Source organism: Halichoerus grypus, chromosome 14 (genome assembly GCF_964656455.1).
Source record: "Halichoerus grypus chromosome 14, mHalGry1.hap1.1, whole genome shotgun sequence".
NCBI classification, from domain to species: domain Eukaryota; kingdom Metazoa; phylum Chordata; class Mammalia; order Carnivora; family Phocidae; genus Halichoerus; species Halichoerus grypus.
Window position 1 is genome coordinate 53,670,236 of NC_135725.1, and position 24,511 is coordinate 53,694,746.

The following is a 24,511-nucleotide window of genomic DNA, read 5'->3' on the forward strand; positions in this document are numbered from 1 at the left end:
AACATGGAGTAGTCTGGGGTAGTGGCAGGAAACAACTGGAAAGAAGAAAATATTTCCAATGCAGTTTTGGGACTTTCTTTTTTTTTTTTTTTTTTTTAAAGATTTTATTTATTTATTTGAGAGAGAGAGAATGAGAGACAGAGAGCACGAGAGGGAAGAGGGCAGAGGGAGAAGCAGACTCCCTGCTGAGCAGGGAGCCCGATGTGGGACTCGATCCCGGGACTCCAGGATCATGACCTGAGCCGAAGGCAGTCGCTTAACCAACTGAGCCACCCAGGCGCCCTCAGGGACTTTCATTTCCTACCAACACTGGTATCTCAACTGAGCTCCCTACTTATGATCAATGCCATGGTCTGGATAAGTGTGTCCCCCCAAATCTCATATGTTGGAATCCTGACCCCAAAGGTGCTGATATCTGGAGGTCCTCCTTTGGGATGTGATAAGCTCATTAGAATAGAGCCTTCATGAATGGGATTAGCACCCTTTTAAACCCCCCCCCACCCCACCCCCGTTTCTTCCACCATGTGAGGAAGTGAGAAGATACCTATCAGTGAGGAAGTGGCTCCCCCCAGATACCACATCTGCTGGCACCATGAGCTTGGACTTCCCAGCCTCCAGAACTAGGAGAAATAAATTTCTGCTGTTTATAAGTCAGCCAGTTTGTGGCATTTTATTATAGCAGCTGAAATGGATTAAGATAATCAAGAAAACAAAATTTAAAAATGAAGGGTAAGACAGCTAAATCATCTCTCTTTTGGAGCTAAATTGCCACGTTGTGCATCAAATATGTTAAAGAGTAAAAAGGGCATGAGTTTCAACCTAATCATAAGAAAGTAATTTCAGATTTTATTAATTAAATCAATATTACATATAGAAATACAAGAGTTAACAATATGTCTTTGCCTCAGTTAAGTGAAAAGTGATAATAATTTACATAAAAATGTGACCTGAATATTTTTATTCAAATCAAAGTGTTCAAATCAGAACATTCAAATCAATTAATGAGAATAGGAATCTCTCTTGACCTCTTCCTTTTCAAGGAAAAACACTAATATCAGGATTTTATTTCAAGAAAATATCAAAAAGAAAAAGCAAATTCCATAATATACTCAGACATAAGGTAACATTCATTTCAATCTCCTACATATTTAAATTACTGGAAAATGAGGATTAATGTTCAGAATCATAATCCTGTGTCATTGCAAGTTTTGGAATGAGATGATTTAGTTATTACTACTACATTATCCTTCCTAAGAAAAGTCATAAATGTGCACTACAAAAGGCTTACTCAGTGAGGATCAAAACAATAGGTTTTCCTGCTTAGCCTATAGTTAATTGAACTAATTAATGAGAACAACCTATAACATTTTGTTTTATCACTTGGGATCCCTTGTTTGATTTATAATACCCTAAAATACCTTTAATCTTTATAAAATGTCTGTACAAAGTAGAAATAATGATTACCTTCCCCGAATCAAATAAGAACTATGTAAAAGAGAAAAAAACTCTATAAGTAAACATAAATATAAATAAATATATCCATTTGGCAGAGCAATTATCAGGGCTAAATTGTCTTCATAGGGTTACATGGCAGAAATTTAAGTATGAATTTCTTTAGAGAGAATATTTGTGTGAAGTAAAACTTGAAAGCTCCCACAGCCAATTGGAATGACTCGAGCTTTATCCCACTTGTGCATCTATTGGAGCTCAAGCCCACAGCCTTATTGATTTAGATAATTTCTGGATGGATGGAAACTCCCTTTCAGCATCTTCTCCAAAGTCTGGCTGCAAGAAGTTGATTGCTAAAGCCCTATAGGCTTCTTGACATAAAAGTTGAGATTAAAGGTTATTTCCTCTCAAGCTTCTGCTAAATGTCCTTATGCTGTGAAATCAAGAGGTCAAATAAAATGACTAGAGCATGGAAAACAAGTTTTAGGGAAAAAGTATAAGTAAGGTTAAGAAGCAGCATAAGAATCAAGGTCCCTTTGCCTTTGAAAGACATAAACAAAATGTTAGAGGATCACATGATGATATTTAGCAGTGCTGTTCTTATTCCTTAGATGCAGACTCTTTCCCAAATGCTTCATTGGTCTAATATGATCCACATATCAACCTTGTCAAGAGGGCAGAGATTTTTTTTCCAGTAATACAAGGTGGGAGTCAAAACTAGCATTTAAATGAGTTACCATGTGCTGGTTACATAGTAATTCTCACAATCATTGTGCGAAGTGCATAGTATCACTCCGACTTTATAAATAAACTAACGCAAGGAGATACCAAATGACTTGGAAACTAAAATTGCTTAGTATGTAGCAGAGTTAGGATCTAAAAATCTAAGTATCATTACTGGCAGTACTGAGAGAGAGAAAAAAAGAGAGAGAGAGAGTCTTCCAGTATACCACATTGCTTCCCACAAGAGAGTTTAACATATTCTATGAAGGTAATGAGAAATCCTTAGGGTGAACTGTTTTCAATGTTAAGAAGAAGGGACACACCTGTAACTATATCCACTTACTGACTCATTATATTGAGTCCTCCCTGGACCATAAGGAATATAGGAAATAACATATATTGAAAGTTAAGAATGTGCCAAGTGCATGTTATCAGCATTAGTCTTCAAGATTTTACCCATTTTACAAAAGGAAAAATGAGGCTCAGATAGTACTTCATCCATGGTCATAGAGCCTGCATTCTGGGAGGGACTGGACTCTGTCTCCAATGCCAACCACCTTAAGTGAAAGTCTTCTGTTAAATGAGCTGCCCGTCCACCCACCCCCCACGCCCTCCAGCCAGGTCTTGTTCCCACTTGCCTTGTATGAACCTGCTTTGAGAATTCACTGCCCTAATTTCACACTCCAAGTTGAGAGCTTAGCCTAGTTCTTACACCTAAGACGGTTCCCAAATAATTAGTTTTTTCTTTCTTTCTCTTTCTTTCTTTCTTTCTTTCTTTCTTTTTTTCCTTCTTTCTTCTTTTTTTTTAAATTTTTTATTGTTATGTTATGCTGGGTGATAGACATTGGGGAGGCTATGTGCTATGGTGAGCGCTGTGAATTGTGCAAGACTGTTGAATCACAGATCTGTACCTCTGAAACAAATAATGCAATATATGTTAAAAAAAAAAAAAGAAGAAGAAGAAGAAGATAGCAGGAGGGGAAGAATGAAGGGGGGGAATCGGAGGGGGAGACGAACCAAATAATTAGTTTTTGACTGACTTAGGAAAACGGCATAAATTGGAGTCTAAAGAAATTAGCTTAAGGAATACTGGAAGGAAAATCAGTATTGGAGAATAGAAACTATTCTACCACTAGGCCAAAAACCAGTTCCTAGAGGACTGAAGAAAATGAGGAAACTGAAGAGGAGGAAAAGAACCTTGTTTCATTTCTGGAAGTAAATGTGAGAACAATAAAACCAAATGTGACCTGGAGCATTCCTCTACATTTCAGTCACCTTTCCTTGAGAGAGAGAAGCCACCTGCATGGGTTGGTCATGTTATTACTATTTAATTCCTGACTTCTTGTTGCCTACATCATCCAGTTATGCTTTATCACGTTCTATTCCCCTTGGCAACAAGATTGACTATTAGTCTGAGTTAACTGTGGAGATCTAAGAGAGAAAGCTTGTAACCCATGAACATAGCTTGTGGGACAGGGTAAGGACTTATTTCTGTTTGACGTGATGGGAACAGGTGTTTCCTTATCACTCAAAGTGTAAGATGTGTGACATACAATCTGTTTGATTAGAGAGAACGTATGCAACTTCTTGATCTTTATCCAATAAAGTTTTAGTAAGAAAGTGTTATCATATCCCTGTAATTATTTTAAGTAAACACTGCTTTGCTTTATGCAAATATTGTACATGATTAATGAAATCACATTCACCAAATTGAACACTGAATACAATTCTCAAATCTGTACTACTCTGACAACCAAAATAGCATGTTCAGTCATACTTTTATCTAAATATTACAGTAGACCAATAAAATCAGTAAGAAGTTATAAAATTAGAAACAAATTTGCTACATTTAATTAGATTTCCCCATATCACAGAGTGGCTGTCTATATACAATTGTTAAGTGGCTAATTGAATAAAAAAAATCTTTTAGACTTCTAGAAAACAGACATGCTGAATTTTTGCTCTAGAAGTTGACCATGAAGATACCCCCTTTCAAATACTGGAGTGGGTGGGATGCCTCTCCTTTTCCTTTGTTACAAAGCCTGGATCCCCTTTTATTCTGTTACACTGAACCAGGTGATGAAGAAACATCGTGGCTCTAAGTGACTTCCAGGGCTGGATGTCAAACAGGGCTTCTTCAAGTGTCTCATATGAAAGTGGAAATCTCATCACCAATGAGATTAGAGTTTGCTTATCTGTCTTTACCTACAAGATTTGAAGTTTCTTGAAGTTAAAAATAATGTCACACTTATGTTTGTACTTCCACAACAGTACCTGGCATATAATAGGCATGTAATATATGACTTTTGGATGAACGTTCATGAACTTCTCAAGTATGAATTCAGGGAACAGATTAGATCTCAGAAGTCCTTCTTAAGCATTTAACTTCATGGCCTTATGATTATAACTACTTGCATTTTCAATATAGGGAATACATGCATTACCCTTATGTTTCTTGATGCTTGTATTAATTTTGAATTATATAGCACAATTTTAGTAAAGCTGATGATACCTTGAAAAAAAAAGAAAACTGGACATGGCAATCAACTCTCTATTATTATCAAACCAGAATACAGTGTGATTAAGCTGTAAACCTGTGGGTAACAATATTTTCCTGTAAACATGTTCTCCCAAGAGAAGACAAGTGATGCTGCTCAGAAGTCAGAAATGGAAGAGAATGTGGCAGCACAGGTATTTATAATAAATGCATTCCTTCATTCTATCAAGAGTTATATATGTATTTTATTCATCAGTGAACAAAGACAAAAATACCTGCCTTTGTGGAGATGGCATTTTAGTGGAGAAATAGAAATAAGTATTAATAAACATAACAATAGGAAATTATTTGTACACTAGAAGATCAACACCATGGTAAAAATAATAGAGCAGATTAGGGCATATTAGAAGTCCTATGAGAAGTGTCACAGTTTATATAGAGTGGTCAGTGTATGTCTCATTGAAAAGTTAACTTTTGAGCAAAATCTTTAAAGGAAAAAGAGATATCTGAGGAAAACATTCCAAGCAAAATTAACAGCAAGTGCAAAGACCTGAGGCAGGCAGCGTGCCCAATGCAGGCAATTGGGGCTGAAGTAGAATCAGCGAGAGAAATAAAAGTAGAAGAAAATGTCGCAAAGGTAATAGAAGAGCATAGGTCTTTTGCTTTTGACCTGAGAGAAATGGTGAACCATTATATGGCTTTGAGCTGGCTTGAGATTTAACAAGATTACTCCAGCTGCTTGAGAAAAGACTATAAACAGGCAAAGGTAGAAGCAAAGAGACCAGTCAGGAGGCTGGTGTGATAATCCAGGTGAGAACTAGGGTGGGTGGGAGCATCGCAGAAAGAAGAGCGAGCAATGGTTGGCTTTGGATATGTTTTCAAAGAAGAACTGAAGGAGTTGCTAATGAACTGATAATAGGTATGAAGAAAAAAGAGAATTCAAAAATAACTCTGAGGAGTTTGGGCTGGAGCGATCAAGAGTGGAACTGCCATTACATGACAGGAAGCAGACAACATGTAAAGCAGGATTGTTCTCTTTTTCTTTTCCTGTGTTTCTTCTCTTTCTCTCTTTCTGAAACTTTAAAGTTTGGGTTGGTATGCAATGAGTTTGGAATGTCTACTGGACATTTTAGTAGGCAGTTGAATTTAGAAACCTGCAGTTCAAGGGACACTTTGAGCTAGAGATAGACAGTTGGCCTTTGAATAATGGGTTTGAATGACGTGGATCAACTTATATGTGGATTTTTTTTATATAAATGCAGTACAGCACTGTAAATGTATTTTCTCTTCCTTATGATTTTCTTAATAATGTTTTCTTTTCTCTAGCTTCATTGTAGCTTTGCGCAGTGGCAGTATCGTAGCCAATGAGGTTTATCCGAGGCGCGATTATTGCTAATTGAAAACTTCTCTAGCTTCATTGTAAGAATACAGTATATAATACAATAACAAACATACAAAATATGTGTTAATTGACTGTTTATGTTATCGGTAAGGCTTCTAGTCACCAGTAGGCTATTAGTAGTTAAGTTTTAGGGGAGTCAAAAGTTATATGCAGGGCCACCTGGGTGGCTAAGTCGTTAAGCATCTGCCTTCGGCTCAAGTCATGACCCTGGGGTTCTGGGATCGAGCCCCGCATCGGGCTCCCTGCTCAGCAGGAAGCCCACTTCTCCCTCTCCCACTCCCCCTGCTTGCATTCCCTCTCTCGTCTCTCTCTCTCTGTCAAATAAATAAAATCTTTAAAAAAAGTTACATGCAGATTTTCAACTGTGCAGGGGGCCAACACCCATAACTCCCATGTTGTTCAAGAATCAACTGTATAGGGGTGCCTGGGTGGCTCAGATGTTAAGTGTCTGCCTTCGGCTCAGGTCATGATCCCAGGGTCCTGGGATCGAGCCCCACATCGGGCTCCCTGCTTGGCGGGAAGCCTGCTTCTCCCTCTCCCACTCCCCCTGCTTGTGTTCCCTCTCTCACTGTGTCTCTCTTTGTCAAATAAATAAATAAAATCTTTAAAAAAAAAAAAAAAAGAATCAACTGTATATTTATGAGTCATCATCATGTGCTGAAGATTTCTTACAAAGAGATGTGATGTGCTCACTGAGGAAATCAGTGTAGGTGAGAAGAGAAGAGAAAGGAAGAGGAAGAAGGGAAAGGAAAAGAGATATCCTAGTACTAAGCCTGAGGGCTCCTCAGTGTCAGGAGGTCCAGGGAAGAGGAAGAGGGAGGAAAGGAGTGGCCCATGAGACGGGTCACTGCAGGGTCTGGAGTCCTAGCATCCAAGTGAATAAAGAGTTTCTAGGACAAGGAAGCCATCTCATTGGCCATTGTGAGACTTAACTTTAAATATGCCAGGCATTTCAAGCCCACACAGACTATAGGACTTCACAGGAGAATACTGGGGTATTACATTTGCTAATGGCTCATGAAACATTCTTCTGCAAAGTGAAAATCTGTCAGTTTAGTCAGATGTGTAGACTGGGTAGATTAAAAAAAACAAAAAACAAAAACAAAAAATGATATATATTAAATATATTAAAAATATAACTGCCTCATAATGTACTAGAAATGCAACAGTAATCATATTTATATAACCTATCTGCTGTATCTAAACCTGCTGTTTTAGGGGAAAAAATGATGTGTAATCTTAATTTGGGAAAGCAGTAGCATCTTGTCCCCAGGATTTTTCAGATGATTAAAATAAACACACTAAAAATCTTGTAGGAAGTCAGGGGGATGAAAGGAACATATAATTTCAGTCTACAAAGAAGATGCAATATAATATAGCCACAATAACACTAACGAGTGAAACAAAAATAATTACTTTTTATTGAGCACCTATTAGTATATTTGTATGATCTCATATTCAGCCATTCACCTGCAAAGTTCCTAGATATTATCTCACTTTTAAAGATGAGAAAACTCTGATTCAGATATTGCATGACATTTCCATTTACCATGCAGATAGTAGGTAACAGTGGATCCAAATTCTCTTCTAATGGACTAGGAGTCAGAATTTCTTGGGTTGTATTTGTTGCTGTGCTGTGATGACCTGGTAACCTTAAGAAATCACTTGGAATATCTCAGCTTGAGGTTTTTCAACTGTAAACATAGGGATTCTATCAACCTGAGGTGGGTATAGGCAATTTGATGCACAGAATAAGGCTGCTCTTACTTCTGGGGAAGAACTGAAGAAGAGTCATAACAAGGTGGAAGGTAAAGGGGTGAAGCCGAATAAGGAAGGGCCTAACATGCTGGCTTTTCAGAAACTGCTGCAGTTTACAACAAAAGAAGTTCAAGAAAATCCCAAGAGAACTTGGGGGAGGGGGGGAGTCTACAGCCTCCAAACTAATAGAAAGATAATGACCTTAATTAATATATTTGACCCTAATTTATATTTTAAGGATTAAATTTACACTGACCTCTGAACCTCAAGTAATGACTCAGATAATAATCGCAAAATAAATTCAGAAGTCATAGGGAATTGCCAGGATAACTGTGGCATAAACTAAACTTTCAATTTCAGAAGAAAGGGCTGCTAGTGTTAAAAATTCTGCCTTGAGGACTGACAGTTGCCAGGGCCCTGTGCCACCGGCTCTGTGGCATGTGGTTATGAAACGGCAACGCCTCCTACATGCAAAAGTAGAGACAGGTCTGTTATTCAACATTATCTTCAACATCCAATCCAATGGGGCTCATCTACAACCTATGGTTTCACTGTATAGAATTATGACAGACCTTAATATTCTATCACTCATTGGCTTCAATCCTTTTTCATCTACTTATGGACCCCAAGATTACCCTTGCTTAGGTGAGCCAAAACTGTCACCCTACGAACTCCACTGTCCTATAGATTACACAAACTGATAATCTACACCAGAAAATGTCCCAGAAATTTCAAAAGTATTCACTGTAGACTTGTTAATAATCTACTGTCAGCAACAGGGATATGAAATTACAGATGACTGATACCATTTCCCTGGTCATATATAAATTAAGTAACTAAGTCTTCAGCACTCACCTTATCATCTATTGAACATTTTAGGGGACTGTTTTTTATTGGGCTCAGCCTGAGTTAACTTAATTTTTCAATTGTCTTTCTTCCAGGTTCTTAGGAATTGTTGTCAAACAAGCAAATAAATGCAAATGTTCTCCCATCATTTACTTCTGTGCTATGATTGTCCGTTGACAAGTCCAAATGCATTTGTCAGAGGATAAACAATAGGACTAAGACATTATTAAGGTCAAGAAGCTGCTTTCTCAGTATCCCATAAGCAAGTGCCCTGTTTTTTGCTTTTGAAAGTACCTGAGCTGTATTTTTTTCTTTAAATATAAAGTTACAGGGGCGTCTGGGTGGCTCAGTCGTTAAGCGTCTGCCTTCGGCTCAGGCCATGATCCCAGGATCCTGGGATCGAGCCCCATATTGGGCTCTCTGCTCGGCCGGGAGCCTGCTTCTCCCTCTCCCACTCCCTGTTTGTGTTCCCTCTCTCACTGTGTCTCTCTCTGTCAAATAAATAAATAAAATCTTTAAAAATATATATATATAAAGTTACAATTTAAAATCCTAGAGAGCCGACCTCAGCTACACTTTTTATGCCTAATGTAAATGTTATTCCCAAACCATATCAAAGGCAATAAAGATTTAGCTCATTCAATTTTATACCATGATCTGGAGAAAATTGGATCTAAAATCTGTACTTTGGGAAGTTCATGCCAATTGATACAGATAAGCAGATAAGCCCACCATATAAGAATGTAAACACACTCAACACTGCTCAACTGCTGATTCTCGAGTATTAAGCAATGGAAATTTCATCTGTTTTTAAACACTTCTCAGCAGACTGAAATTTAATGTACACTTTGTGACAAAAAGACAGCATCATGTTGAGATTCTCCACTGTGTTATCTGTAGAGAAGCCATTTCAAAACGCTAATGGTTATATAAGATATTGGTGGTAAGTCATAAAAGTGCTGAGCTCTAAAGAAGCCAAAGCACAAAATTACTTGTATTTTCTACACTGCAGTTCAAGGAAGGCTGCATCATTAAAAGTATAAAAATATAAAAAGGTATATAAAAATATAAAGGGTCCCTTCTCAAGCTAGTATTTACTCTCAAGTTCTGAAAAAGGAATGAAACAATCTATCAATTCTCATTAACCCACAATATAAAAATATATAGTGGACTCACCAGCAAATGGTTTGAATTAGTTAGAAAATGTGGGTTAGAGCTCAATAGAAATGCATACTTTGTTAGGAGGAAATAACCATAGTGCTACGGTGTCATTTCACTCAGCGATTATAAAGAAAAGGTGCTAACACGGAAAACTTGATATAGGTCAATTTGCTGTCTTTTACTGATTAGGAGTCTTTTTGATTTATATCAACATTTATTAGATAAACTTACCAGTCCTCCTAAAACACAGATACAATGAACAGAGAAAATTTTACAGATATGCATAAAATCCTAGGGCAGCTCACCCAGCAAGACTGTGGCCAGCAACAGCACAGCCCATGTAATCTACAACCTCATAAGGGGCATTTGGGTATACCATAATGCAAGTGGGGATGGGTTCCTGTCCTGCATGAATCCACTTCTCAATCAACACAGGCTGAAGTTATCTTTCAGGTGGAAGAAGTGGACTTCAGAGTAGTTACTGCGTGATCACAGGAAGCTTTCTCAAGGCCCAGTATACAGTCTATACCAATATGTATGTACAGCATAAGTCCACTATATTTAACTTATGCTTTTTGAAAGCATAGACTGATGGTAAAATATTTTCTTTAATTTTGCAATAATAGAGCCCTACAATTTATGTTATTGCATTTCATGGACATCACAGTGTTATGGCACAGTTTTATGGTAATGACCTGATGCATGATTTATAAACATTAAGATACGGTTAAATTGGAGTTCCAACTAAAATAAGTATCTCTCTCTCTCTCTCTCTCTCTCTCTCTATATATATATATATATATATAATATGAAATGGGATCATAAGACACTATTTTTTTTTTCCCAGTGCATGGACATTAGTGAATTTGGTCTCGGCCAAAATGTAATTGGGCCAACTACACCCTCACTCTGAGGATTTTATAATTTTATATTCTTGTGTCAAAAACTGGCTTGTGACACACTGAGCTAAGCTGAAATCTGATACCAGGTTCACTGGGAGCTGGATTTCTGGCAGAGTAAAATGATGTAGATGTCTTGAAATTGAAACCTTCTGGATTCCAAAACTGACAGGATCTATTGATACCTGGAAAGGATTCAGGAAGAGACACATTTTCATGATCACCAGGCTGGAAAACCACCACTGCTAGAAGAATGAAGAAACTGATTTTATTCAGTTAGGGATGGAAGAAAGTGTAATGTTCTTTTATGTCCTATTGATGTGAAAAGCTATTTCGACTATGGTAACCAAATTGTGGTGGTTATTAGAGTCTTGTATCTTCTTTCCAACCAACAGTTGTGAGACCTTGGGGGAAGAAATTCAATTAGTTCTCAGTTTCCTCTTTTTATAAAATCGGAATAATACCTTGCATATTGTTGACAGGAAAATGGGATTAAAGTAGAATAATTTGCTCAATGTCTGATACACATTAAGGACTCAATAAATGTTGAGAGTATTTTGTTTCTATTTATTTATTTATTTATTTAAAGTTTTTTTTTTTTTTTTAATTTTGTTTCCTTTTAAACTTGGAGGAAATAAAATAATAATGTTGGGTACCACGGTGGAATTTACTACCGCTAATTTTTCTTTCCCCAAAGCTTTTCATCCCTGATCAATACCAAGGATTTGATCAATGCTAAGTCTTAGAACACAAAGAACATAAACAAGATAACAAATGAAACAAAATTATTCTTTCATTTTACCCTAGGAAAAAATGCTTCTGAACATAGACATTTAAAGAGAAAAGTCTTGAATAAATTGGGTACTGCCTTTAAAAAGAAGGAGGAGGAGGAGAAGGAGAAGAAGGAAGAGGAGGAGAAGAACAGACATTCTTACCTTAGTCAGTCAATGTATGACAGGGATTCAGTCATACATTAATTACGATTCTTTTGATTCCAAGAATCATACAAACTGGTTTAATCAAAATGATTTATTCACAACAATGATATGGGAATGACTGAAATCCAAAGTCAGGAGTGAGGCTGGGCACTAAAAATAAAAAACTCCAACACTATCAGGAATTTCTGTTATTTTTTTCTTCTGTTCTCTATGTCTGCTTCTTTGTTCCTAATCTCATCTCTTTCTCCTGGTTGTCTTAGTGTTCACCTCTCTGTTTTTGCCTGCTTCTTTGAGCTGTACTATAAAAATGTTGTCTGTAGCTCCCTAGTTTTTCACTTATAGGCAAAGTTCCCACAGGGACACCATCACTATTTATTAATTTCAGTATCAAAACTGTCAGGTAAGGACTATGATTGGATAGTAAGAGGCAGATGCTCACCCCCAGGTCTCTCTGGTATACCGTATTGTGAAGTCTAGAGTTACTACATGGGTAGTGGAAAAGGTAAGAAGAAATCATTTCCCAAAAGACAGCTGATGTTTCATTACCAAAACAAAAGTGTCTACCTTCAATAAACATCCATATCCAAATATATCACATATATACAGGGCTATATGTAGGCACTTGTATACATATATATATATATATATATATATATATATCTATATATATATATATATCTTTATAACTATATATCTATATTTATATATAAATGGGGCCTTTAAATATTTCAATAGATTTGTATTCAAATGTCTAGTTGGCTAACTAAGGAATATATATTGATTCTAGTACACAATGGAATTGTATTCTACCAATATGAAAAAGTATATATACAATGATTCTATAAAATAGTTTAAAAACACAGCAAATCCAATTATAGCAATGCACATGATAATAATTTTGGTAACATTATAGATTTGTCCAAGAATACAAATGTATGTTGGACAAAATGAATGTGATATTCCAATTCTAACTTAAAGAATATATTGCTTCATGATACTGACTGTCAAATTTGATGGTATATGTAAAGCCAGCCACTCAACACCAGGTCAGTGAAAACATCACATGATATTGGAGTCCAAATAGGTTGAGGACAAAACATTAGTGCTGTGTGTATCAACCATATTCATTTTTTAAATGCTTTATACTCTACAACCAACACCTTTTTGACATCTTCACATGGAAATGTAATATTTATCAGAACCCAGTCAGAACCTAAGAAATCTCTTGGTCTTTGCTCCTCCCCACTGACCTACTTTTCCAATTGTAGTCCCAGTTTTTAAAAAGCAACTCCTTTTTCTAAGTCCTTAGGCGAAACACAACGACCTGTTTTCTGCCATAATCTGCATCCCATCCATAATCAAACTACATGAATCAACCTTCAAAACACATCCAGAATCTTGGTACTTCTCTCTATCTCCATCACAACCACCTTGGTGCAAGCTGTCATCATCTCTTGCCTGGAATATTGCAGGAACTTGTAATTGGTCTCCCTGCATCCATTTATGTGTCCTATAATCTGTTGTCAATAGTAGTCAGAGACATTTTTTTTTTTTTTTTTAATTTAAATCAGAAGATGTCAGCCTTTTGCTCAAAACCTCCTAAGGCTTAGGCTTCTCATCTCATTCAACTCAATGTCTCTATAATAGCCTACAGAGCCCCATAGAATCTACACACCCCTACCCAATTCCACCCTTCCTGACCCCTCTGGAGCAGATTGTGTTAATCTCCTATAATTTTCCCCTTTGTTCACTCCATTCCAGCTGCATCGGTTACTCTGCTATTCTCAAGAACACCAGGCACACATGCACCTCAGGCTTTAGCACTTGTTTTCCTCTAGCTGGAATGCTCTTCCCTATCTCCATATGGTCCTGTCCCTCCCTTCTTTCATTATTTTCTCAAAGGCTACCTCCTCAGTGGACTTCTCCAAGCCCATCCCTTTAAAATTCTAGACCTCTAGCTCCTTATGCCTATTCTCTGCTTTATTTTTCTACATCATATTTATTGTCATCTGACATGCTCTATATTTTATTTATGTATCTGTTTGTTATTAGTATCCCCTTCTCCTAAGAGAATGTAAATTCCATTAGAACAAGTATTTTTGACTCTTCCAGCCACTATTGTATCATCAGTGCCTAGGATTATCCTGGAACATAATAGATGCTCAATAAATATGTTTGCATGAATGAAGTGATTATTCAGAAAGGAGAGGTAAATCTGGAGAATCTGTAATATGACAAAACAGGAGGTGCTGGAATGGAAATTACTGGAAACACACAGGTAGTGGCATCATGAACCATATTTCTTTTACTGCCATAATCAACACATTGCTTCTCACCAAGTAAATGACCAAATTGGAATACGATTCTGAGATAAGATGGCTAGCTTCCCAATCAACAATACACACATATGTGGTGCTCTTATATGCATTGCTCTCCAAAGAATTCTAAGGGCAATACAGGACCACCTCTGACAATAAGAGAAATTTGGATTCGGTTATGTTAAATAACTCACCAAGGATTACACATCTAGTGACAGAGTCTGGGATTAGACTTCTGCTTTCAATCAGGAATGCCTATACCATTTGAAACAAAACCAAGTTTATTTTTTTCTCTTTAAGATCCTTTGAAAGATTCTAAAACCATGTTCAAAAGAATACAGTGTTTTTATCAGCTTGACAACAGACAGATTTTTTTAACATACTCATGAAATTTCACTGGCTTTTATTTAGAACCATATCATACTGCTTAATTCTTTGCTGCTATGAGGACAATGCATTCTCCCATATACCACCTTCAAATGAAAGCACTAAGCAAGCCTCATTCTATTCTATTTCACATCACAAAGCCCATCGTGATAACACTCAAAAAAGTACTAACTTCTTGAAGTGGCAGACATGTGGCTGTGGTTCCAGAAATTCAAATGGCATTGAATCCAAACATATTTGGAAGGTGTAGATTCCTGCCATCATCACCACATGTGTGCCCCTCCAAATAGTACTTCACTGAATGGTACGTTTTAAGAACCTCACCTTTTTTTTTTTTTTTTTAATTGATTTACTACTAAGTGCTAAGCACAGAGCTTCAGGAACAGACACAAAGATGAATAAGGCAGCCTCCATATCCACAAGGAGCATACAAATGTCTAAAGATGACACATGCTAGTAAATGTAGCATGCTATATTTTAAAGAACATTGGAATAAAACTTAAAAACCCAGATGGGATTCTCCCTTCCTCAAAATCACACTTTTCTTCAATGGCAGGTATAAGTATCACAGCAGGAAAAAATAGAAGTTGGTATGGAAATATAGGGAAAATAGAGTTTAATTTTAACAGTAATCAGAAATATCAGCATTATATAGGTTATAACAGTGTTTCTTAAAATGTGGTAGTACACATTATCTACCTGAGAAATGGCATAAACATTTTTAAAAGTACAAATTTCTGAGCACCACCCCATAACTACTGAATCGGTGTCTGCATGATGGGAAAAAAACTTAGAAAGGTACATTTTAATAAAGCCTTCCAGGTGATTCATATCTACTGTAAAGTTTAACAACTGTTGAGCTAAGGAAAAATGTGATGAATAACCTAAAACAAACCATCCTTTAAGCCTTTCAGTAATAACTGACAGATTCCTTTGGGGGTAGGAAATGGAGGGAGATGCTCAGGAAAACGAATGTAGACATTTCTTCTCTTGGTAAAAGCTTTGTATTATTTGTACTTTGACAATGTTTACGATGCAGGTCAAGACCACACAGTGACAGTTAAATTTAGCATTTTAAGTGCTATGAAGAACTGCCTTGGTTATGAAAACCATCCAAGAACCCAAGCGGTTTAATCCATTTCCCAAGGTGAAAGGCTCAGCCAATTTTGAAGAGTTATAGTTTCAAAATGAGGCATCACAATTATTTCTGTGATAATGTATAATGTTGCAACAAAATTTTAGTTGCTACCCCTTAGAGATTATCTTTGTAAAGCCTTCACAATGCATATCCTATGGTTTCTTACTAGCATTATGACAAAATATAGGGTAATTTTAAAGGATTGCATATAGCTGCCACTTGACAAAACATCACAAAGAAAGGGGGGTTGTTTCAGTCAATAGAATCCTGACTATGGTAATGTCTAAGAATAAAATAATTCTTAAAGTGAAAAACTTTAACTTGTAGATAGCATTAATAACACACAACTCATCTGTACATTTACTCCTATTGAAAAATCTATGAAGTAAATGCTAGAAAATGACAATCCATTTGGTTACCTTTCCATGCTTCTCTCTCTCCTACTTTTACTTACTAACTTATAACTGGAGGTACACTAAGGAGAAATCTCAGGAACTCAGCAGCCAGGTGAACTTCAAATATGGTTGACTGTGTAAGTTATAATTAGGAGTCAACAAAATACAAGCTGCGTGCAAAGTTTGGCCATGGCTTGCTCCTTTTTCTTCTTTCTTTCCCTTCCTTCCTTCCTTCCTTCCTTCCTTCCTTCCTTCCTTCCTTCCTTTCTTCCTCCTTCCCTCCCTTCCTTTTTCTTTCATTGTTGGCAAGCAAAGAATAGTTTTAACATTTTAAATGATTGCAAAGAAAAACAAAGAATATGCAACAGAGACCTTCTATGTCTCCCAAAGCCTAAAGTATCTACTATCTGGCCCTTTGCAGAAAATGTTTGATGACCCCTTTTGTTACATTATATGAAGAGTCCTATAAAAATGTAGTGACTAAGCAAATTGCTTTGCCTTCCATTAACAAGGCTGAGAAGTTCATTACAGAATTTGGAAGAGTGATATAATGGACTAAAACTAAGATGAAGTGAATAGCAGATCAGAAGGAATATAAAATATGGTAAGAAGAGAAGATTCTAAAAAAGTATAAAAAGTATAAAATTTACTTCTATAAAAAAAGAAAAAGAGGGCTTCTAATAAATGGTTGTCTTAAGTAAATTTTTAAGTGTATTTACCATATTTATGTAGGCCCATCTGGTGAATAGACAAATATCTTTACAAGCTTTCAATGAGTTTTAAGTACCAGCATATTCCTGAAATTATAATAACTGATCCTCATAATAATAAATGAGTCATCTCAAAATTATGAGTATTGCTTATTAAAGAATGTATTTAAGTCTATAATAAAGTCCATGAAGGTAGGAATTGCATCTATATAGTATCCGGTCCAATAGTTGGCTCATAGAGTTCAACAATATTTGCTGAACAGATGAAGTAAGAGAACTTCACTCTTACTCACTCTAACAAATAAATTAGTGCTCACAGATTACCTTCCATTACTGTGGCATTAACTCCTTAGTAATGTTGATAAATAAGACAGCACTGTACATTAATACTCACACCTTGTTCCGCAATCCTTCATTTTTTGTCTATGTTCGGAGGGTTTATAATGTTGGTCACCTAAAGCTTTCCATTTTTCTCCAACAGAGATATTCATTTCTGTCTTTGTACAACTGTAAGAACTCTTTTGAAAAGAAAATAAAAAGCAAAACAAAACAGAACAAAACACACACGCACGCGTGCATGTGCACACACACACACACAATTATTATCCCTTCTTCCATCTCTGCTCATTTTATCCACCCAAAAAATCTCTCATTTATGTCTGTAGTAACCTTAAACTGTCCAATGCTAAAATGTTCTAACAGATGACACAAAATCCCCTCTCTACCCCCTGGGTCAGCCACAGGGAAGAATGTGTGCTACTTGGGTAGTAGTTAGAGATTTCTGAAGTCTTCATAAGGGTGTAGAATGCCTACGAAAAAGAAACATGAACATCACAGACTTCCATGGTGGTGGCATAAACTTTTGCTCAAAATGCTATAAGCTATACAATGGACTAATGCTAAAACTGGATCCTCTTACACTTAAAAAATATTTTACTGTTGGGGCGCCTGGGTGGCTCAGTCGTTTTAAGCGTCTGCCTTCAGCGCAGGTCATGATCCCAGGGTCCAGGGATCGAGCCCCACATCGGGCTCCCTGCTCGGCCGGAAGCCTGCTTCTCCCTCTCCCACTCCCCCTGCTTATGTTCCCTCTCTCACTGTCTCTCTCTGTGAAATAAATAAATAAAATCTTTAAAAAATATATATTTTTTACTGTTTAATCCTATCACCTTTCTTCTTACCACTCTCTTTGTGATACTTGAGAACCTTTCAATCACAATACAAAATAACAATTATTAGAATCAGAAGACACAGGAATTTAATTGAATCACACAGAACTTGAAAGGCCATAAATTACTACTGTACCACTTGGATGCTTTCCAGGATATTGGAAATGAAAGGAACGACACTATTTTTTTTTTTTTTTTAAATCTTTTTTTTTTTTTTTTTTTATTTATTTGAGAGAGAGAGAATGAGAGAGAGCAAGCACATGAGAGGGGGGAGGGTCAGAGGGAGAAGCAGACTCCCCGCCAAGCAGGGAGCCCGATGCGGGACTCGATCCAGGGACTCCAGGATCATGACCTGAGCCGAAGGCAGTCGCCTAACCAACTGAGCCACCCAGGCGCCCCAGAACGACACTATTTTTTAATCATTAAAATAGAAAAAAAAAATCACCTAAAATTTTGAAAGCAGTTAAGAAATAGAAATGAAAAAGAGGGCTGGGATGAGCAGCAAAGCAAGCATAGGTTCTGATAAAATATACTGAGAAATCCAGCCATAAGTAGTTAATAAAAATAGAAAACTGTGTGTTAAAATATGTTATTACAAATTATAACAAGGATTCTCTGAGAGTGGAAAATATATAAAACCACGTAGATGGAGGAATTTTGGATCAGAATGGATCTCTTCTAGCAAGATAAAATTGAAGTCAGGTTTTAAGGTTGATGTGGTAGGTTGTTTGCAAAAATGGCTGTAATAATGCTGTATCGTCATGTGCATCTCTTTGTGATGTGACTTTGCCACTACCTCTATGAAGAATAAAATTTACTTCTATTAGAAAAAAGAAAAAGAAGGCTTCTAATAAAAGGTTGTCTTAAGTAAATTTTTAATTTTGTATTTACCATATTTATGCAGTGCAATCAAACATAAACGGCACTTGAAGAACACTACAATGGATGTTATAACTAGATTATCTTTATTTACCACCAGTACTTTCAAAGGAGGCTAGAAAACCTGTCAAAATGCACTTCATTTTCTGTCCAGAGTGTTCACAATCTTAATTAGTAGTAACAGATAAAAGAAAAATAAAATGAACGATGCTGAAATGACTTCTAATTAAACTAATAGGTTTCAGCTGTGTTCACATTAGCAGTGAATCGAGAGAAAGGAGTGTATGGAAAATATTTTAAATAAAACTATATGAATGCCCTATTTGCATTAACTGCAGAAATGCTTCTGGGAGTGACAGATGTGACAAATTATACCTCTATTACCAAATGACACATTAGAAAGAATGCTAGATTGGCGACTAGAGCCTTGATCTCCTAGAATCTTCCACTAATTAGCAATATGATTTTAGGCAGTCACTTGACCTTTACAACCCGTGTTATGGACTCACCCACTGTTAACATGTGCATTCCTATTATATAGATCATATGTTTAGATTCTAGCCCTCTGTATTAAGGTATATTTATTGTGGCAAAGACTATAAAATGTTCATCAAACAAACACTGCCTCCTCTTCTTAGGTACACAGTAGACTATACTTTCTGCTTCCCTAGCAGTTAAGGGTTACCATAAGACTGAGTTTTAGACAACAGAATCTGAGTGAATATGATGTGTGCCCATAAAATCCTCTACTCCCTAGTCAGTTGGCATGGAGATGACCATGACAACCTGGAAAGCCAAATGTTAAAGACTATGGAGGAGAGTTCACTTGCCAAACTGTTCACCATCTAAGATTACGACTTGAACAAGAAATCGTTTCTATTGTGTTAACTCACTGAAAATTTCAGTATTTCTATTATAAAAGATAACACTACCTTAATCAGTATCTTTGCTCAAGCTGCCACAATAAAACATCACAGATTTGGTAGCTCATAAACAACAAAAATACATCTCTCATCATTGGCAAGAACTCTCTTCTTGGCTCAAAACTGGGGCTTTCTTGCTGTGTTCTCATACGGTAGAAGGAGGCTTGGGATCTCTCTGGAGCTTCTGTTGTAAGAGTACTTATCCTGTTCATGAAGACTCTACCCCCATGACCTAATCACCTCCCAAAGGCCCACTTATTAATACCATCATCTTTGAAGGTTAGGCTAGAGTATATTGTGTCACTGAGGGCTCAGAATGTCAGTCACTGTGTCAATAGTAGAGAAGCATGAGATCCATTAATTGAATTTCAGAAATGTGAGGAAGAACACTGGGTCTACTACAGACCAGGAATCATACATTTTCTCAGTGGGAAGATGGAACTTGCCATACGGAAAAAAGCCATAAGCTAGATAAACTACCCATGACGTTGTACTGTCTTTTGCAGACTAGAGCTTAGGGAATACAGATTGCATCGGGGTCAGGGTAAGGCAGCTACCATAAAAGGGTAATACATACACATTCTAAGTTAAACTATATAAAAACTATATAAAATATTTCTTGTGTTCATTTTCTTTTTGTTGTATCAATATTTGTTAATGTATTAATTCTGAATTCTAAATTGATTCATGTATTTTAAGTTCTATCAAAGAGGGGATTTGTGACCACCATTTTCTTTCATATATCCTATAATTCAATGATACCTCCTACTGGTATCTTAGAGTAAAATGTAAAATTCTAGGCATGGAAGAAAACTTACAGTACAACAAAGTAAGGAAATTGGTCAAAATGAAGAACTTTATAAGTAGGTAGAGAACAATTTTAAAATCTAAGTTTACTAAGCCTTCAAAAGTTAAGGTGATTGTATGTGTATCCTTTTAAAAGCTTCCTTCTGCTGACGGAGGGAAAGAATGAAGGGGGGGAAATCGGAGGGGGAGAAGAACCATGAGAGACGATGGACTCTGAAAAACAAACTGAGGGTTCTAGAGGGGAGGGGGGTGAGGGAATGGGTTAGCCTGGTGATGGGTATTAAAGAGGGCACGTTCTGCATGGAGCACTGGGTGTTATGCACAAACAATAAATCATGGAACACTATATCTAAAACTAATGATGTAATGTATGGGGATTAACATAACAATAAAACAATTTAAAAATAAAAAAAAATAAAAAATAAAAGCTTCCTTCTGCTGACACATATTACCTCATTTAATCAGGCAAGAGCAGCAAATTAGGTAATTGTGATCTTGAATGTGCCTTATTTATCATCTGCAAGTATTTTCGATTAATTTTTCTAAGATTTTATTTATTTATCTGACAGAGAGAGGGAGAGCACGTGCACACAAGCAGGGGGTACAGCAGAAGGAGCGGGGCTGGACCCCAGGACCCCGGGATCACGACCTGAGCCGAAGGCAGATGCTTAACGACTGAGCCACCCAGGCGCCCCAGTACTTTAGATTATTATTGCAACCAATTCATTGAAATGACTGATAAATTCTGTTTGGATGTAAAAAGTGAAATGGGAATCATGATGGTGAACAGTGGGTGGTATGCTCAGGACAGTTTTTCAACAAATATTACTTTGTATCTAGCATTGGCCAGGCACTGTGCTAAACACTAGGATGGCATTATATGGTCTTCACTCTCATCAATATTAAATGCTATTGGGATACTGACAATGACAAATGAAACAGTTTGCTAAATACTATGAAGTGATATGTACTGAATGCCCTGGTAATATATAAGATGGTCTCCTAAATAATAAATGTTCTTATTCATTTGTCACTTTTCATGTATTACGCACTATGTTTCACAAATCTTAGCTCATTCTGCTTTTCCCAACAACCTTATAAAGCTGCTGTTATTAACATACTTTATTGGAGAGTAAAATAAAAGTCAGAAAGACCACAAAGCTAGTGAGTAGCAGAGCTGAGATTTGAACCAAGTCCTTCGAATTCCAAAGCCCACGCTTAAGAGCCAAGGATGGAGAATGAGTAGAGGCAGCATCAGACATTATTTTGAGATTGTTGGAAAGCTCAACAGGAAAGAGTCCTGTGATTCATGACTAATGTCTGTTATTAGGGTATGGAACAGAGAGTGACAGCACAAACACCATAACTGACATTATATTTAAAACATGCTACCTTTCATGGCCATACCATACAAGCAAAACGGGAGGACGAGGAGAAAGAAATGTGGAATATGTGTTTTGCTTAAAGTGGGTGGGTTTAGGAAAGGGAAGTTGAGATCTGAATTAAATGCTGTGTTTGCTTTCAATTCATATCTTCCCCCTTTTTTAATACCAGGAATTTATTCTTGATTAGTTTGCTGGTCATAGAGCTAACAACAACCCCCTAAAATGATGTCATAGCCAGACTGTCCTGCCACTAAATACAAATCTAATCTGTTGGTCTGATCTGAATGCAACATTTCTTTCCCCCTCAGAGAACACAAAGGGGGGAAATGAAAATAGCATTCCTGAAATGAAACAATTCCTTTACAAGAAAGATCCCACAGAAATATTTAAATTTACATGGTAGTTCAAGCTGTTAGTTTCCTAGCTCACCACAAATAGAATCAGTACATATTGGGTATGAATGTTATTCAACATGGCTCTGGACTGTGAGGTTAGGTAACTCTTTGGTGCAGTTAGAGGCCTCCAAGCCATAAGCTGCCTTTTTTGGTTTGCTTTAAATAGGAACTCTTAAGTTCCACTACATTCATACTCAGGTTGCCATTTATTCTAATACAGTACAGGTCTAGGGACAATATATGAGAAGCTCTAAACTCAATGAAGATAACATTTTTCTCTCACTTTCATGGTTGTAGGATGGTTATGAAGTATTTAAATTTTTTTATAGAACATTTTTTTTAGAGAGGGGGAGAGAGAAAGAGAGAAAGAGAGAGAGAGAGAGAATCTTAAGCAAGCTCCATGCCCAGCACAGAGCATAATACAGGGCTCGATCTCACAACCCTGAGATTAGGACCTGAGCCAAAATCATGTGTCAGATGCTTAATTGACTGACCCACCAGGCACCCCTATATAACAGTTTTAAATAAAATAAAACAAATACTAGTGGGTGCCTGGGTGGCTCAGGCGGTTAGGCCTTCGGCTCGGGTCGGCTTGCGTCAGCTCGGGTGCTGGGATCGAGCCCCACATCGGGCTCCCTGCTCAGCGGAGAGATTGCTTCTCCCTCTGCCCCTCCTCCTACTCATTCTCTCAATCCTCTCTCTCTCAAATAATAAATAAATAAAATCTTAAAAAAAAAGTAACCTATCAGGAGCCTGACATGGAGCTAATTATAATGATATACACAGACTTACATGTTTCTTCGAGTTTTGTTTCCAGTGGCTACATAATTTTCAGTGATCATTTATTCCTGAGAGTGCCATAGATGGGATTATACATTTGAACAAGATTCTTAATGATGATATAGTGTTGTCAGTGTACACTAGGTTTTAATCACATTACTTAGGGAATAAATACAAAGCCAGGAGTTTGCCGTCAGCACAATGATAACTCTATCTGATTAGAGCCAAACATATGACTGAATCTATTTGTCTAGCTCTGTCAGACGTGTAAGTGCCACTTCTCCAGGGGTGATGTGGTTACTTGCAAACTGTCAAAAGAGCCAGTAGAGAAATATAGTGGTATATCTTGGAAATTCCTCATCTGGTTGTGATTCTTTTGGATAATGGAGCTAATACTCTATTTATCTCTGTATATCTATTAAACTAGCATATAGTCTAGATGTAGAAGGAGTTCAGTAATTATTTTTGATTAATAAACTATTCAAGAATTTTTGTAATAACTACATAATATATGAAAAGAGTTTCTCCCCTATTCCTTCAACCTCTATCATTTCTGGGATTGACAATTTAGTAAGGAACCTGTTTTTGAAAAGACACTGGCTTAATATTAAGTTGTATGCACTGCATTAAAAATACCAAAGTATACATTTATAGTTCCAACTTAACATCTTTCAGGAATTAATTTTCTGGAGAACACACACACTACGTACAATAAGTACTTCGGAACTACCTTTTACAAGATGTGAGCACACCAATTATCCTCAGCAAATGAATTTAGTTTACAGAGTTTATCCCTACTGAAAACAAAATTACTTAGAATTTAGAAAAGATTCGAGATTTAGGACTCTAGTCATGAAGTTAATGTACATTCTTGCATTCTGAAAATACTCTATGCTGATGCATAGTGAAAGAGCTACTTCATCAGCAATAAGAAGGAATCTAAACATAGAGCTTTTATTCCTCTCAAGCACATATGTCACTTTTATTTCCCACCAATTTTAAGAAATAAATCTCCACAGATACACTGCTTCTTTCTGTCCTTCCCTTAGTTACATTTTCCTTTACCTTTTCAAACGTGTAATTGACTGTCTTCTGGGTACCTGCTGTGCAGAAAGCCTGTGTCAGGCTTATAGATATTCACAAGAGAGCACATATTATGTTCCATGTCTCTTGGGCATGTGTAGAGCAGTGTATCGCAAACTGCAAGTTGTAGTCTGAACCATTAATAGATTATGAGAGCAATCTAAAGAATGTTTACAGGGGCACCTGGGTGGCTCAGTCAGTTGGGCATCCAACTCCTGATTTGGGCTCAGGTCATGATCTCAGGGTCATAAGATCAAGCACCACATCAGGCTCTGCACTTGGTGGGGAGGCTGCCTGAGATTCTCCCTCCCTCTGCCCCTCCCCACCTCTAAAAATAAATAAATAAATCTTTAAAAAAAATAATGTTTACAGAATTTCTTAAAACATGGAATAGACTGGAACTGAATAGGGCAAACACAATTAAAACAGAGACTTCATGTATAGGGTAAAGAGTAATTGTTCAATAAACTTT

At 36.8% G+C, this 24,511-nt stretch overlaps 1 protein-coding gene and 1 non-coding gene across 7 annotated transcripts in view; one reads left to right on the plus strand and one right to left on the minus strand.

The window, feature by feature from the left end:
• Positions 1–24,511, minus strand: part of LOC118544846 (leucine-rich repeat and immunoglobulin-like domain-containing nogo receptor-interacting protein 2) — a 1,211,198-nt gene that overhangs the window by 988,994 nt on the left and 197,693 nt on the right. The gene's annotated exons all lie outside the window — the stretch shown is intronic.
• LOC118532849 (U4 spliceosomal RNA) lies at positions 6,005–6,150 on the plus strand. Its single transcript, XR_004915917.1, has one exon. It is a non-coding gene; the product is annotated as a U4 spliceosomal RNA (small nuclear RNA).